The 16,552-nt window shown below is 45.5% G+C and overlaps 1 protein-coding gene across 4 annotated transcripts in view; it reads right to left on the reverse strand.

The window, feature by feature from the left end:
* Positions 1–16,552, reverse strand: part of cadm2b (cell adhesion molecule 2b) — a 1,294,793-nt gene that overhangs the window by 571,939 nt on the left and 706,302 nt on the right. The gene's annotated exons all lie outside the window — the stretch shown is intronic.

Raw genomic sequence — 16,552 nt, forward strand, 5'->3', positions numbered from 1 at the left:
CAGTTCACCTTGGATCCCATGAACCTTAACCTTCTGAACCAGCCTATCAAATGCCTTACTAAAGTCAAGACGGACAATACCTGCTGCCCTGCCTTCACCAGTTTTCTCAGTTACCTCCTCAAAAACCTGTCAAATCAGTGAGACAGGATTTCACCTGCACAAAGCCACGCTGCCTATCCTGAATCCACATGTGCATAAATCCTGTCGTTTGGAATTTTCTCCAATAATTTCCCCAACATTGATGTAAGGTTCACTGCCCTGCTGTTACTTGGCTTACCCTTGCTGCTCCTCTTAAATAAAGGAACAACACTGGCTCTCCTCCAGGTTTCTGGTACCTCACCTATGGCTAACGAAGATGCTAAATCTCCATCAGGGCCACAACAACTCTTCACTTGCTTCCACAGCATTCCAGGATAGAACCTATCCAGTTGCTGGGATGTATCAACTCTTATGTGTTCCATGACATTGAACATCTCCTCCTTAATACTGACATGCTTCAGACTATCAATTACCTTTCCCTGAACCCACTACCTGCATTGACCACATATTCTCCATTCTTCATCATATCCAAAAAATCTTATAGAACATAGAAAATTACAGCACAGTACAGGCCCCTCAGCCCACAATGTTGTGCCGACATTTTATCCTGCTCTAAGATCTATCTAACCCCTCCCTCCCACATACTTTCCATTTTTCTATCATCCACGTGCCTATCTAAGAGTCCCTTAAATGTCCCTAATGTATCTGCCCCCACAACCTCTGCAGGCAGTGCGTTCCACACACACACCACTCTCTGTGTAAAAAAACTTAACCCTGACATCCCCCTTATACCTTCCTCCAATCACCTTAAAATGATGCCCCCTCGTGTTAGCCATTGTCGCCCTGGGAAAGTGTCTCTGACTGTCCACTCGATCTATGCTCCTTATCATCTTGTACACCTCTATCAGGTCACCGCTCATCCTCCTCCTCTCCAAAGAGAAACGCCCCAGCTCGCTCAACCTACAGTTGGACATCATTTCACCCTGTCACAGAAATTCCACCCATTGCCCTCCCGACCTTCTCTGTTACCTTGACTAATTTGTTTTCTCCCTTTCTCAGTCCTGATAAAAGGTCTTCGACCTGAAATGTTAACTGTTTATCCTTCCACAGATACTGCCTGACCTGCTGAGTTTTTCCAGTATGTCCTGTTTTTATTTCAGATTTCTAACACCTGCAGATTTTTTAAAACTTTGATGTAGATCATCAGAATCAGGTTTATTAGCACTGACATATGATGTGAAAGTTGTTTTACGGTAGCAGTACAGTGCAAGACATAAAAATCTGTAAATTACAGAAATAACTGAATAGTGCAAAAAAAAGGAATAACGAGGTGGTGTTCATGGGTTCATGGACTGTTCAGAAATCTGATGGCGGAGGGGAAGAAGCTGTTCCGGAAACATTGAGTGTGGGTCTTCAGGCTCCTGTACCTCCTCCCCGATGGTAGTAACGAGAAGAGGGCATGTCCTGGATGGTGAGGGTCCTTAGTGATGGATGCTGCCTTCTTGAGGCACTGCCCCTTGAAGATGTCCTCGATGTGACGCGGTTTTACCCGTGATGGAGCTGGCTGAGTCTACAACCCTCTGCAGCCTCTTGCAATTCTGTGCATTGGAGCCTCCGTACCAGGCTGTGATGCAACCAGTCAGGATGGTCTCCACCGTACATCTGTAGAAATTTGTAAGAGTCTTTGGATTGGATGTTGAAACTACAAAGAGAGAGTACACAGACTGAGATGTTCACATTGGGGAAAAGCCTAGCCTGAAGGATGTTACAAGAGCTTTCACGATTGTAAGATGCAGATAAACTGTACTCCAATATGTTCTCCCAACACACGTCCGTGACAATAAACCTGATTCTGATACGCAGAGATCACTAACTCCGGAGAGTGAAGACTGACTAGGAACAACTTACCACTGAGGGTGAGGAATCTATAGGATAGACTTTACAAGAAAGCTGAGGAGTTAAATTCAATAGATAATTTGACAATGAAAGAGGTTCTGGGATTCAAGGAATAAAATACTTTTCAAACTTTGTGAAGCGCAGATAGGCTAAAATAATCTTTTTCAGTCCTGCCTGTTGTTAACTAGCAATATACACTTCAGTGAATTCTGCTGCCAGGTGACTAATATTTGAGAATCCACAAAATTATTTTTCTCTGTATTCAGTCTGAGAGCTTTTCTTTGGTGAATGCAGTTTTTACACAGCTGACAGAGCAAATGGTACAAGTCGGATCACCTTCAGAACGGCAGTCTGCATGACTTCCTTTATTATTCCCTGCGCTGAACTCCTGCAACTCCGAGGCACTGGAAGAAAAGTAAATCCCACGAATTCTGAAACTCTCAAATAAAGCACAAAATGCAGAGAAGTCTGATTATTAAGGGTGTAAGTGGCTCAGCTATCAAAGCTTCTGCCTCACAGCTCCATCGATCTGGGTTCAATCCTGACCTCGGGTGCTGTCTGTGTGGAGTTTGCATGTTCTCCGTTTACTCCCACGTCCCCGAAATGGGAGTGTCAGTAGGGTTAATTGGTCACTGTAAGTCGTCCCTAGTGTGCAGGTGAGAGATAGAATCTGGGAGAAATTGATGGGAATGTGGGGAGAATAGAATGGGATTAGTGTGGTGTGGAGGGTTGCTGATGGTTGGTGCAGACTTGAGCTTTCAGGTGTCACCTTCCTTCAGATCTTTCTCTTCCAATTCCTTGTTGTATTTCCCGCAATTACCCTTGTTCCACACCACTGATTTCAGATTGTTACTTGTACAGTTAAAATGCCCAATTTATGTATTTGAGCATATAGTTAAAAGGGAAACTTGTTTGTTAACTACAGTTTATCACACTGCATAATTTAAACAGAACCTTCCAATGTCTCCACTGTAAACCGACTTGTCTAAGGCAATTCAATCGCCAATGTAACCGGGCTGCCCTCAAATACAATGCCACTTAATGTTGTGAGAATACAGGTCTCGGCATGTTAAAGCCTGCCTCAGTGCGTTAAGCAGTCAGTTGCAAATTACAGTAAGCCATCAGCAGGAAGACAACTTGGCATGTAAAAAGAGGAAAAAATGGAGAATGTTGCAAATGAAAATGCCAACAGTGTCCTCCTGGCCTCTGATCCATTATTCAACAGGCCTTTGTAATTCAAGACATCCCTCTGCAGGCTCTCAGACTCCCAGACAGCAGCTATACAAAGTCTGGAATGGTAAACATGTTACTGCACATGTTGGGTCATCAATTCTGATCCAATTAATGAGGTCTAATTTATGATACCAGGATGGTGCACGCTTTTGCACGGATTGTTTATCTGACTCCAACTGAAAACATTGTAGCACTATGGGACTCAGTCATGGGAAGGAAAAAACTGTTTCTTCAGAGACATGAGTAAGCCGTTAGGTGAGGAATGCACTCGCCTTTCAACAGCATCAATCAACAGAGGGTGGCAGAAGTCCCAGGTAGATCTGTGTCAACACTGGCAGGCAGTTCTAGAAATAAGGGAATTACAACAATGTACTGGAGATAGTCAGTGGGTCATGCAGCATCTGTGGAGAGGGAAACAGGTAACATTTTAGGCCAATGACCTACCATCAGAACTGGGGAAAGTTAGAAATGCAACACGTTTTAAGCTGCAGAGAAAAGAGAGGAGGGATGCTGAGAGCAGAAGGGAAGGTCTGTGTTGGGGCAGAGACCAGGGAGAGTGAGTGACACTGGTGGTGGGGGGCAGTGCCAGTTTAAAGAGGGTGGCAGAAATGCAGATAACCCTCAGCAGGTCAGGCAGTGCCTGTGGACAGAGAGACAGAGTCAATGTTTCAGGTCGATGACAGAACTGGCAAAGGGTCTCCAACCTGAAACACCAACTGTGTTCCTCTTCCACAGATGCTGCCTGACCTGCTGAGTGCTTCCAGCATTTTCTGTTTTTATTTCAGACTTCCAGAATCTGCAGCTCTTTAGTTTTCATTTAAAGGAGATGGCAGTGGCTAATGACCGACAGAAGGTGTGTCAGCAAGGAGTGTAAATCAGAAGTGACGAAGGATTTCTGAAATACAAGGAAGGAGTGAGAGAAAAAAAATGTTAAAACTCCTCCTGTACCTTCCAACTGGTTGAGCACAGGTCAGCGGAGAACGTCACCACGTGATCTGGCACCACAGCACACGCAGATGGTGAGCTGCAGTTCCAAGCTCACTGAGATAATTGATCACAGTGGTCCAACAATAGGAGCACAGCATTTACCTCAAAGGAAGAAAGGCAAGGCAGACTATTGTAGTCAGGGATCATGCTGCACCTGATTACTGAGCTGCTATTGGTGCTTTACATCTTGGGATCCTGTCAGCCCCTGCCTGACCATCAATCCCCCTCCTCCCCAACCCCAACCACTGACCCCGAGTGCAGCCCGTCCACCGCAGCCAGCCTAGCAACCATGCTGCTTGGGCCTTGCATGTAGCCGACCTTCACCGAAACACCTTGGGGAAAGTTTCAGCTGTCCGCTCGGTGCTGGCGAATGCCAGCAGTCCACCATGATTCGTTGTACCACAGGCGGCTGGTGGGTTCTGAGCGTGATGTCCTGGTGATGGAGCAGAAATTCACCTGGGCACCATCACATGGATCAGACGGCACCTGGGAATGTGCCAGGCTCCAAGTTGTCAGTGAATGATACCCTGAAGCACACAAGAGGATGGGCTGTACGCAGAACATCCGCAGCCCCTCCAGTACAGCAGCAACCCCTACAAGCTATTGATGATGAAATTCACTCTCCTCTCCTGTGCACCAGTACAACCTTTGGTCACTGCATGTTTCACATCAAGACCTCAGACCTGGCCAAAGCTCTACAGTGACAGCTGCCCTAACACATGCTTCTGAGACCTGGACTACCTGCAGCACCTCAAGGCACTTGAGCCCACACAGAATCCTCAACCCACTGGAAGGAGGCCATGAGGCGAGGCTTGCAGAGCAGCAAGATCAAGAGGACCAGGAAGCAGAAGGAGGGTACCAGAGAGATGTCCCCATTCAGTAGGGCAGGCATGGTAGTGTAGTGGTTAGCGTAACCCTATTGGTGTCAGTGTTGTGTCCCAGGCCAACACCCCCAGCACCGAGGCTCCAGCTACACCCCGTCTGCTACATGGTGCAGGCCACATTGGTCGAATGCCCCGCACTATCCTCCATAAACAAGGGGGTAACTCTGTCACAGTGAAACATCACCAGGAACACTGAGAAAAGGAGTCAAGGATATTCTTAAACACCCGGTGGAAACGTGGAATTCCCACTGCCCTGCGGGAATCCCTGGCCCGTGACTAAAAGAGACGGATCCAGGATGGATCCGAGAACCTTGTGTCCCTCATCAGGGGACACAGGACCCAGCACAATTGCAGAAGTACACTACCTTCCACACTGCCACTCACCAGCTATCATCAGCCATTGAGGGAGGGGCAGTACTGAGAGAGTGTCACACTGTGGGAGGGGCAGTACTGAGGGAGGGTCACACTGTGGGAGGGGGTACTGAGGGAGGGTCACACTGTGGGAGGGGCAGTACTGAGGGAGGGTCACACTGTGGGAGGGGGTACTGAGGGAGGGTCACACTGTGGGAGGGGCAATACTGTGGGAGGGTCACACTGTGGGAGGGGGTACTGAGGGAGGGTCACACTGGGAGGGGCAGTACTGAGGGAGGGTCACACTGTGGGAGGGGGTACTGAGGGAGGGTCACACTGTGGGAGGGGCAATACTGTGGGAGGGTCACACTGTGGGAGGGGGTACTGAGGGAGGGTCACACTGTGGGAGGGGCAATACTGTGGGAGGGTCACACTGTGGGAGGGGGTACTGAGGGGTGTCACACTGTGGGAGGGACAGTACTGAGCGGGGGGGTCACACTGTGGGAGGGGCAGTACTGAGGGAGGGTCACACTGTGGGAGGGGCAGTACAGAGTGTGTGGCACCATGGGAGGGGCGGTACTGAGGGGAGTGCTGCACCCAGTGAGAGCTGCATTGTTGGGGCATCCAACTTCTGGCACTGGATCAAGATTTCTCCCCCTGTACAGGGTACGTTAATGATCCTGTGACACCACTGAAGTGGTACAGTGTTCTCCCTGTCTCCCTGCCCAACTATGGTCAAAGCCAAACCAACTGCTGATGCGGTCGTGCTGCTATCGTGGTGAATACATGTGAATTGTTAAGTTTACCCACAGAAATAGCAACTACCCTTAAAACAAGGCTAATTAGCTTTGGAGCGTCCTGAGGAAATGGAGCATGTTATCTAAATGTGAGTTCTTACCCCTCCGACCATGGGAGCTCTACAACTGTAAAGCATGCAGTGTTGAGAACTGCTGAAAACTCTTTCAAACACCATTCCCGTTGGTGACATTTCCATATAACTGTGCGTGGAACCTTTATACCGCCCATCCCCAGCCATAAGAAGCAGCCAACAATAAATTTTTATGTTTCTCATTTCTAAATGCTGGCCTCGCCTGGAGCTGTCTAACATTCTGAGCTGTTGTATGCTTGGCTGAAGTTGGGGTGGTTACAGGTTTATCTCTGATGGTGGTAGTAATGCAGGCAATTTGTGGTAATAAATCAAGAGTGACACACAAGATGTTCATTGGCAAAACATCAAAGTACATTTAGTCTCTTGCAGCAGCACTGAATGAGTCCTCTACCTGAAATATACTTTCTGACACACTGCCCTTTTGATCTTTTTCCCTCTTTGCATCTCATTCTCCCTCGCATATTTTACCAATTGTAACCGCAGTGTTTACACTTCCTCTGGAACACAAGACCACGACCTGGCACAGCCTAATGCTGAGATCTGTGTCTTCTGTTAAAGAGAATGCCTTGGACTCACATCCACACTCTCAATCATAGCCTGCATATCACTGACAAGCAGAGGACAGAAACCTACAGGAAAACTTTAGAAAAAAATGCAAAGTTACATTTTAGATCCATTTTTCAGTATCTTACAAGAAAATTTACATTATATCTCATAATACCCATGTTTCCCAATGTTGGTCACTACGTCCTCCATGCATTATATTGCGTGTGCACAGTCAATTACATGGTTAAGAGACAGGTTGACAAGGGAACTTGATCCGACTGTCTCATTGAATTGGTCTGGACTGATTTGTCCTCATTTCCTGAAATGATACATGTATTTACTTGGTCTTTCTTTTCACTGCACTGTTAAAATAATAAAATTCACCATTCAACCAAACTGCCCCATCACCTGGATGGCTGGAACTTTAAGGTCAAGTATTGTCACTGAACCTCCCCTCTATAGCTTTAGTATTTCGTTAACCTTTGCCTGACAACAGAAATACCCAGGGGAGCAGCTGCGATCCGTGCTGCACATCATACCAAGGTGCAAGTCCAGGGAAAATGAGGTAAAACACAAAGGTTAGGCTTTAAATGCCACATTCACTCATAAACTGGAATGAATACTCTCCAGTCAAAAACCTTAATGATGATCAATGCAGCAGCTGGTCCCTGTACTCCTTCAGACTGCACTGTGATCTATAGCTCGAGCCTTCTGCCACGCTGCACACTGTTGTTCTGAAATAGTAAGCAGCAAAGTCATGACAATTCCAGTACCACCAGTTTCAATCTATAAGACCATAAGATATCGGAGCAGAATTAGGCCATTCAGCCCATCAGGTCTGCTCCCCCATTCATTATGGCTGATTTTTTTCAACCCAATTCTCCCGCATTCTCCCTGTAACCCTGAACCCCCTTACCAATCAAGAACCTATCAATCTCTGTCTTAAATACACCCAATAACTTGGCCTCCACAGCCCTCTGTAGCAACAAATTCCACAGATTCACCACCCTCTGCCTGAAGAAATTCCTCCTCATCTTAGTTTTAAAGTGATGTTCCTTTATTCTGAGGCTGTGCCCTCGGATCCTGGACTATCCCACTGATGGAGACACCCTCTCCACATCCACTCTATCCAGACCTTTCAGTATCTGGCAGGTTTCAATGGGATCCCCCCTCATTCTTCTGAACTCCATCGAGTACAGACCCAGAGATGTCAAACACTCCTCATATGTTAACCCTTCCAACCGTGGTCGTTCTGAACTGCTGTGTACCTTGATATTACAGTCCTCATCATCAGTCCCAGTAATGCTTTCAAAGTGAAGGAGAATTCTGCCATCATGTCTCACAGCAGTTGCAGGTTTCGTTGGCAGATGGCACTCATCCTTTTGCTCACTTTAATCAGAGCCCACTTTCCACAGCTCTAATGTTCTATAACCAAATCCCTTCCACCATCCACATCTAACAAGGTCATTGTTAACATTCTATGTTTCATTACACAGAGAACTGGAACTGAAGATGGACACCTTGAACTTTATTCACTGTCTTGGTGTAGCAGCAGCATAATCAAAGACCCCACCCACCTGGGTCATTCTCTCTTCTCTCCTCTTCCATCAGGTAGAAGATACAGGAGCCTGAGGGCACGTACCACCAGACCTAAGGACAGCTTCTACCCCACTGCGATAAGACTATTGAACGGTTCCCTTATGCAATGAGATGGACTCTGACCTCACGATCTACCTTGTTGTGACCTTGCACCTTATTGCACTGCACTTTTTCTGTAGCTGTGACACTTTACTCTGTACTGTTATTGTTTTACTAACTCAATGTAACTGCACTGTGTAATGAATTGATCTGTACGGTCGGTTTGTAAGACAAGCTTTTCATTGTACCTCGGTACAAGTGACAGTAATAAACCAATACCAATACCAATGTATTGGATCTGTCATCTGTTGGGATTAGCATTACAAATAACAGCTCAATACAGCAGTAATCTTATAAAACCATATTACTTTTCTGACTACTTTTGTTTGAACACTCAATTCACTTACTCATACTAGTTTTTCAGAAGGATTTATAAGAACTTAAGTTTGATGGGAGTTCATTTGCATGTGAAATCTATTTAACAGCAGGATTCATCTATAATTTCAATCACTGACAGCTGAGAGCATTGATGCAGTAATGCTATCTTTATCTTTTTATACTGGACTGCAATGAAGGGGCATGTAAAAGTCTTTCAAATCTTTTCTATACAATGGAATTAAACTACAAACGCAAGAGCCACCTCAGGATGTGCTACACAACAGCAACATCTGTGATGAATTCAACTTGATGGTGAATTCACATTGCAGCATCTTTGTTATTCTCCACGATATTTGGAAAATCACAACATTTCTTAAAGGAAGCAAAGGAACAAACACAGAGGTAAAACAGCAACCACGTTATATGCAGCTTCAGGCCGGAAGAGCAGCTTCTTTCATGACGTGATAATTCCAGACCTTGCACCGTGAGGGAACAGCAGGAATGGATGTGTGCACCAACCTTACAAACAGTGAGGTTTGACTGAACTGTTCATTGTCCTCTGACTGCACCAGACTCAAACCCAAGGCAAACAGTCTTTTCCTCAAAAGTAACCAAGTCAACAACATACTGACAAATGATTTTATCATTAACAATCCCAACAGATCCCGATGATGCTAATGATCTTCCAGAGCTTTCAGCACACACTCTGCCGTGCTTTTCTCTGAATCTCCTTTCTCTGCAGTTTAATGGAGATGTTAACCTGTTCATTTTGATATTTCAGTTTTAATTTTGTCAAGTGTAGCTTTTGCAGAACAAACTGTCATCTCTACCAATATCACCCCAAATTTATTCAATGTCATTCATTTGATTTGCTTTGAACATTTATTGCAAATTATCTATCCTCCTGTCAGACACAACCCTCCATCATCACATAAAACATTGCTTATGTCCACAAGTTTCCTTTTAAAACAAACACATTACCGTCTCGCCGCAGAATTGTCTGAGTGCCGCTCGATGCCATCCAATGATAGCCCATAAACGCTAAGATCTTTAAGTTCACTTACCTGTGGAGAAAAAAAGAAAAAGTTGAAGAAACATTGCTGACATTATTAAAATAACACAAACAACATACTCTGGGCTTCACAAAGTTACTGTATTGGGGGTGAACTGCACAGTGAAACATCCAGAACGACCTGCTTTACAAGGCATTCAATAGATAAGACAACCAAGCAGTGCCAAAGCCACTGACAGTTTCCTGTCGCCTGTTTGAATCACTGACAATGATCAACCGTAAGCCCAGTAACTCCATGAGGAAAGAGCTGCTTTGGTCACTGTGCTTTCAGAAACAATGATGCAGGCTTAATGACATGACACAGACAGAACAATTCTCCCTCACAACATGCTTCAAATTCCAGTGTTATTTTGCTGCCAGCTATAAAGCAGAAAACTTCACCTCACCATCTCTTGTACCTTCAACATAAATTGGTAAATTGGTCTATTATTGTCACATGTACCAAGGTGCAGTGAAAAACTTTGTTTTGCATGCCATCCATACAGATCATTTCATGACAACAGTGCATTGAGGTAGTACAAGGGAAAACAATAACAGATAACATTAACAGGAACGTCACGCTGCCAGCCACAGGACAGAGTTATTGCTCATATTACTGAATGAGTGAGATTTGTTGCATGAATGTTAGAAAGGCAGGGCATTTTTTGAAAATTAGGGTTCACTTAACATTTTCTAATTCACACTCAGCAGGACCAGCATCACTCTCCCGAGTCTCAGGTTACTGACCATGAGGTGAAAATTAACAACATTCCTGAGTGTGGGTGTCTGACTGGACATGCTGGAAGTTGCTCCCACTCAAGCACGTGCTAATGTCTCAAGGTCAACTCAAAATAAGGACCTGACAAATAAGAGCAGCAATGTGCTGTATGGCCCCTTCAGCAAGATCATGGCTGATCTGATCATTGTGCTGCCCAGTTCCCACAATCCACATCTCAACTCGAAACATCGACACTTCCTTTCCCCCACAGATGCTGCTCGACCTGCTGAGTTCCTCCAGCAGTTTGTTTTTTGCCCCATATCCTTGATTCTCTGTAGCCTGAGAATCTACCTCAGCTGTGAATACACTTAGCGACTCTCCAGCCACGGTTCCCAGGGTGGACGTTACAAAGGTTCACAACCCTTTGAAAGGAGATTTAAGAAATGATCCTTGCTGGTCCATCAGTCCACCTGGCTTCACACAGTGGAAGACGGGTGGAGACAGGTCGCCTGATTGAGTCTTCAGCCCAGAAATGTCCCACAGGTCAGGGGAAATCAGAATTACTTACAAAATGGCAAGAAAGAAATTGGAAGTTTTTATTACAGTTATATACAGCGTTGGTGAGACAACACCTGCAGAATTGGGAGCAGTTTTGGTATCATCCATGAGTGTACTTTCCATGAAGGAGGTACAGCCAAAATTCACTAGCCTGATCCATGGGGTGGCAGAACAGTCCGATGAGAAGGGAATGGATTGACTAGCCTGGGAGTTCAGGAGTTCTCATCAAAATATCGATCTTATTCCCCACAGGGTTCAACAGGCTGGCTGCATGAAGATGGTTCAGCTGGCTGGGGTGTCTAGAGCCAAGGGTCACAGGCTCAGGTTACAGGGTAAGAAATTTAGGACTGAGTGAAGTTTCTTCACACACAGGCTGGTGACCCTGTGGAATTCGACGTCATAGAAGCCTGTGAAGGACAAATCACTGAGTATATTTAAGGAGCTAAATTTCTAGACACAAAATGCATCAAGGTGCTTTGGAAAAGGGCAGGAGGATGGTACTGAGAGAGGATAATCGAAAGGGTAGAGGAAGAGGCTCGAATCAACAAATGCCCCATTCACGTTCCTATTCTTGTGTTCCAGTTCCATGGTGGGCCGAAGGGCCTGTTTTGTGCTGTATGGTTCTATGGTTCATAAAAGTGCCGCTTGGTGTTGCTTATGGAAACAACTCATTCTCCCACACATTCCCTCGGATTGGAGGGCAGTGACTAGTGATGTCCCGCAGGGATCGGTTCTGGGACCTCTACTTTTTGTCATATTTATAGATGACTTAGATGAGGGGGTGGAGGGCTGGGTTAGTAAGTTTGCAGACGACACTAAGATCGGCGGTGTTGTGGATAGTGTGGAGGGCTGTCGGAGCTTACAGAGGGATATTGATAGGATGCAGAGCTGGGCTGACAAGTGGCAGATGGAGTTCAATCCAGAGAAGTGTGAGGTGGTACACTTTGGAAGGACAAACTCCAGGGCAGAGTACAGGGTAAACGGCAAGGTACTTGGCAGTGTGGAGGAGCAGAGGGATCTGGGGGTTCATATTCACAGTTCATTGAAAGTTGCCTCACAGGTGGAAAGAGCAGTTAAGAAGGCCAATGGGATGTTGGCTTTCATAAGTCGCGGGATTGAGTTTAAGAGCCGCGAGGTTATGATGCAGCTTTACAAAACTCTAGTTAGGCCACACTTAGAGTACTGTGTTCAGTTCTGGTAGCCTCATTATAGGAAGGATGTGGAGGCGTTGGAGAGGGTGCAGAGGAGATTTACCAGGATGCTGTCTGGATTAGAGCGTATGGAATATGAGGAGACGCTTAAGGTGCTAGGGCTTTATTCACTGGAAAGGAGGAGGATGAGAGGAGACATGATAGAGGTATATAAAATATTGAGAGGAATAGATAGAGTAGACAGTCAGCACCTCCTTCCCAGGGCACCAATGCTCAAGACGAGAGGGCATGGCTTTAAGGTTATGGGTGGGAGGTTCAGGGGAGATGTCAGGGGGGGGTTTTTCACCCAGAGAGTGGTTGGTGCATGGAATGCACTGCCTGGGGTGGTGGTGGAGGCAGATACATTGGACAGGTTCAAGAGCTTGTTGGATAGGCATATGGAGGAATGTGAGATGGAGGGATATGTGGGAGTAAGGGGTTAGGTATTGTGAGGGTGGTTTGATGGACGGCACAACATGGTGGGCCGAAGGGCCTGTTTTGTGCTGTATGGTTCTATGGTATCAGCTAAGTGCTTCTATTCTATGGTATCAGTGATATTCCAACAATATCTTGCACAGCAAAATGGATTAACAGCAAAACGTTCCACAGAGCTTCCCAGAAAATGATCAGAAATCTCCAAGAGATTGGCTGGTGTAAGGGGAGGGGCCAGAAGTTGGAGTGAAAGAGAGACAGGTTTCGAACAGACTTTTGGTAGTGAGGAAGTTTGAAGGAAGAGGGAGGGCTTTAGGAAGGGAGTTCCAGCATACAGTAGCATGCTGGCTGAAGGGTGACGGGACTGAAGGAGGACACTACATGGTAAGCCAGGGTTTAAAGAACACAGAGTACCAGTGTGGTACAAGCTTGGAGGAGGTAGACTGGGAGACATCTCAGATCAATTTAGCAGGAATGGGTGGGAGCAGGCAGCTGTATGATTGTCAATTGGAGGGTTCCACCAGCAACATTCCAGTGTGGTGTCTTTTCTAATATTTAGTCACTAAGATCTGCAATTATACATCCTATAACAACAATGTAAATTACTTTTCAAGTTAACAGTTACATTTTCAATATGCTTGAACTTCTGTCCAACTGAAAAAAGAATAACTCCAGAAGTAAAAGAACTAGGTAATAGCAGTCAACGGGCATGGATATAACACACGATAATCTATCATAGTCTGTCACTTCTCCTGTTCTGCTGCAACCTTGGCTTTCTTATTCCGAGGTAACACACTGCTGTCAGCTCTGATGAAAATGGAAGCAGATGCTTAAGACAAGCAAAGAAGCTTCATGAAAAAAGGGTTGGCAGATAATTGAGTCATCATCTATAAAATGTTCTTCTGCACAAGTAATAACCTTGGGTGTTAAGCCACTGAGCAGGCGTGCTCCACCTCACGCCACATAACGTCTCCATTCTCCGCCCCATTTTGATTGCTGCCACGACACCAGGATGATGTCTTTATAGTGATGGACTATGACGGGTAAAACCTTTCCTCTCTCCCTTCAGGGCCAAACTAATGCAGCAATTTCAGCTTCCCCAATGACAGAGTCAGAAAACTGACTCTGGGATAGATTGAAAAACAGAAAGGCAGTCCTAGAATACTGGAAATGGCCAATGACTTGCTGTCAGCAAGTCCCCCAGTACTGTTCAGCAAAGTTTTACATCACAACAATGAAAAACTGATCAACTTGTTTCTTCTTTTATTGTAACAACCAGCTCAACCAGGATAAGAGTCCTTGTCAGACATCTCCCTGGTGCCCTGGTTGACAGCATCATGAGCTGTACAATACAACCTGTTTCCTGTTCTGATCTCAGGCAGACGCTGGCACGCAGAACAGTCAGACCTGACCATTCCTGTGTTCTCTTGAACTCCCATCTTCCACCCTCCAAGAGTGAGGCCATCTTTGCACAACTACAGAGGGCCTTTGTCAGACCACACCTGAAGTTTTGGCTACAATTGTGATCTACCTTCCCATGGAAGGATAACATTGCTATAGTGGGAGTGCAGTGGAGGTTTATCAGACTGGTTCCTGGGCTGGTGGATCTGTCATATGAAATATCAAGGAGGCCAGGCCTTCATTCTGCAAGTGTAGAAGTCTGAGGGATGACTTCATTGAAATGTATCAATTCTTAGACAGCTCTACAGGATGAACATTGAGAGTGTGATTCCCCCAGCTAAGGAGTCTAGAATTAGGGACTGCAGACTTAAAGTAAGGGGTAGGCCATTTAGGACTGGGATGAAAAATGTCTTCACTCAGAGTGTGATAAATCTTTGGAATTCTCTTGCCTGGAGGGATGTGATTTCACTCAGAACTGGGATCAGCAGATTTCTGGACATTAGAGGAAGGGACAGAGATCAGCCATGATTTTATTGGATGTTGAGGCAGGTCTGTGGGCTGAAAGGACTGCCCTTCTCCTGTGCACTCTGCTACGCCGGCTTTCTGTCTGGTAATACCTTGTTCTTGCCTTTGATGTTAAATCCTTCCCTGGCCAGGCCACTCTCCATCTCTGTAATCTACTCCAACTATACCACCATTCCCCCCCCCCCCCCCCCCCCCCACCACAAAGATCTCTGCTCTCTTAATTCAGCCCAGTGTAATCACTCCATCGCTGACAGCATGTCTTCAGCTGCCTGGGCCCAAAGTTTGGAATTCCCTCCCTAAAACTTTCTGCCTCTCTGCACCTCTCTCCTTTGAGATACTCCCTACAATTTACAAACTTGACAAAGCTTTTGATCATCTGTTCTAATATCTATTTGCTTAGTTCAGTGTTAAATCTTGTTTGGTAACTTTCCTGTGCAGTGCTTTGGGAGGGTATCTATGTGAAAGCATTAATATAAAAACAAGTTGTTGTTGAACTATGCCAAGTAGCTGGATGGTTACATTCCCTGAGAGAAGAGAAGATGAAACAAATTGGAAGGGACGACAATCTCATTCAGTCACACTCTCGTTACTCCAACTGGCTCAAGCTGTTGTTCAATCATGAACTCATCAGTGCTAGTTTGATCGTGAGCTGGAGACATGCCTGGTGCTTGGTGCAGATGTGTGCACTTGTCCACCAAAGTACCAAAGTGGCACAGTCACCCTCCCCAGACTGAAGGATGGTGAAAACTATGGACAAAGTCCTCCAGCCTAAATTCATACCTTCTTAAATTAGATTTCCTCAGGCAACTCTGTCTGCTAGTAGCTACTGAAATACCATAGATCTTGAGTGACAAATGTTTTGGAGAATTTTAGGTCCTGTCACACAACTTGAAAAAGGCGTAAAAGGTTTATTGATGCAGAAAGAAAAATAACTGGTCATTAAAATCAGTACAACAGCATCAATGTCAGGTGTTGTCTTCACAGGGCACTGCTCACCAGCATCAGCACAAATAAAGATGGGCCTGTGTGCCAAGAAACAATTAAGGAATGTTCAAAACATCTTGATATCTGTCCCTGTCTCATTAGAAATTTATTTACAAAATCTCTCTTTTGTTCCATCTAAAAACAGCTAAAACCTGCCCTGGATCTTAATTGTAATGAAGAAGGAACCAACAGCTGCATATTGAAGCAATGTTGTTTCACACTGATTTTACCAGATGATATTGTCCTGGAATACAATGTTTTTCTTTCTTTGATTTACAACAGATTCATAATGTAGGTAGAGGGAGCAGCTTTCATACGGCAGTGGAATCATCAAAGAAAAGGAGGCCATTCAGCCCATCCTGTCCACACGTACTCCCTACCACAGCAACCCACTAGTTCCACACCCTGGTCCCTTCTCCATGGCCCTGCAAAGTTGTCCTCACCATGTATTTATCCAGATCCCTCCTGAAGACCACAGCGGAACCTGCGTCCACCACATCTGCAGGTGGCACGTTCCAGATTCTAACATCAAGCTGCGTAAAAAATAATCCTCATGTCACTCTGAATTCTCTTCCCTTTTATTTTGTAGCTGTGACTTCTGGTCCTTGACCCCTCCACCAATGGGAACACCTCTCACTCCTCTCTGTACAGACCCCTTGTCATTTTATATACTTCTGTTAGATCTCCCCTTAACCGTCTCTCGAATCGGTCCTGGTAACTGTGGTCCCTCACCCCGGGAAACATTTCCCATAAATCTCCTCCAGACCCTCTTGAACTCCTCCACTTCCTTCCGATAACGAGGTGACAGAATTGAAGACGATACCCCAGCTGAGGCCGGACCAGTGTTTTATC

The sequence above is a fragment of the Pristis pectinata genome, chromosome 4, assembly GCF_009764475.1.
Source record: "Pristis pectinata isolate sPriPec2 chromosome 4, sPriPec2.1.pri, whole genome shotgun sequence".
Taxonomy (NCBI): domain Eukaryota; kingdom Metazoa; phylum Chordata; class Chondrichthyes; order Rhinopristiformes; family Pristidae; genus Pristis; species Pristis pectinata.